Here is a 1,564-nt window from a genome sequence, read left to right as displayed (position 1 = left end):
GTCACTTTAGCCCAAGTGAACACAAGAACAGGCTCTTTTGGCTTCACAGAAATAAAGTCTAAGCTTTGGAAAAAAATCCTACAGGACCCCTGAATTGTTTCCTCGTCTCACCCTGTGCTTTCATTTCCTGCACAATGAAAAACTAAAATGATATAGGTTCAAAAACTACTTAGAAGCAATTGGCTATTGTTTACAAAAAACAAGAAAGAGGGAAAAAAAACATTTTTTGAGCTTCCTCCTGTTAGGAAGGAGACCCTTGGTCTGGTTCTTGGACTTTCCTCACAGGATGGCCCCCAAACACCAGTCTCTGATCCCACCTCAAAAGAAGAAACCAAGACCGCCTCCTGCCCCAAAGCCAAAGGAGACATCGGTCTCTCTGGCCTTGCCAAAGAAGAGAGGAAAAGAACAGCAAAAACCAATTGAACATATTGATGAGTGAAATGAAATAAACAAACTTAATGAACAAGCCAGGCAGGAGATCTTGAAAGTAGAATAAAAATATGACAACCTGTGCCAACCATTTTTTTTTCAGAAGAGGTCAGATTGATCACCAAAATCCCAAATTTGAGGATGACGTTTGTCAACCTTCCACAAGTGTCTGCATTGCCTGGGGAGGAGGACAAAAAGGACTGCATTATTTGACCAGAGTTGTAATAGAATTTGAAGATATTAAATCAGGTTACAGAATAGATATTTCTTTTGATGAAAATCCTTACTTCAGAAACACAGTTGTCTCTAAAGAATTTCATGTGAGTGGGAATGGTGATCCATCTTCAAAGTCTACTGAAATCAAATGGAAATCTGGAAAGGGTTTCCAGATTTGTGGAAACAAATGAAGTCAAATGATGAAACAATGAAGTCAAATGCAGAATAAAGCCAGCAGGAAGAGGTAGCCAGAGGAACCAGAGAGCTTTCGTACCTGGTTTACTGACCATTCTGATGCAGGTGCAGATGAGTTAGAAGAGGTCATTAAATCATTACAGTACTATTTGGTCCCCAATATGGATGATGAAGGAGAAAGAGAAGAAAATGATGATGACGAAAAATAAGAAGGTTTGGAAAAGATTGATGAAGAAGGGGACAGAGGAAGGTGAAGAAGATGAAGATAATGATGAAGGGGAGGAAGGAGAGGAGAATAAAGGAGAAGAAATCTAATAGAACACTAATGGATTCCAATTTTCCTTTTTAAAAATTTTCTCCAGTCCCTGGGAGCAAGTGCTAGTCTTTTTTTCCCTTCTTGTGCTCAGTCACCCTGTTCAGATTCTCAACTTATTTGGGGGAAAAATACCTTGAGAAGACTACAATGGGATAAGAATCTCTACCCCACTTTCTGTTCCGAATTCATTTTTTATCCTTTCCTATCTCAACAAAAACGGTATGGAACCAACATCACCAAGCTCTGCAGGAAAAAAAGAAAAACCTGTTCCCTTGCTGTGCTGGAAGCTGGAGGGTGCAAGGCCCCTGTGTAGTAGTGCATACTATTCTAGTCTTTCTCCTCCTTTCTGTGTATATTGGGCTGGAGAGTACATTGTGTATCTATGTGAATATGAACAGTTAGCATTTA

The 1,564-nt window shown here is 39.6% G+C and overlaps 1 pseudogene; it reads left to right on the top strand.

Moving 5' to 3' along the window:
- Positions 1 to 262: 262 nt before the first annotated feature.
- LOC105817183 lies at positions 263 to 1,155 on the top strand (annotated as a pseudogene).
- The last annotated feature ends 409 nt before the right edge of the window (positions 1,156 to 1,564 follow it).

The sequence above is a fragment of the Propithecus coquereli genome, unplaced genomic scaffold (assembly GCF_000956105.1).
Source record: "Propithecus coquereli isolate 6110/MARCELLA unplaced genomic scaffold, Pcoq_1.0 Scaffold40, whole genome shotgun sequence".
Taxonomy (NCBI): domain Eukaryota; kingdom Metazoa; phylum Chordata; class Mammalia; order Primates; family Indriidae; genus Propithecus; species Propithecus coquereli.
The sequence above is the reverse complement of the archived record's forward strand: the minus strand, read 5'-3'. Positions and strand labels throughout refer to the sequence as shown.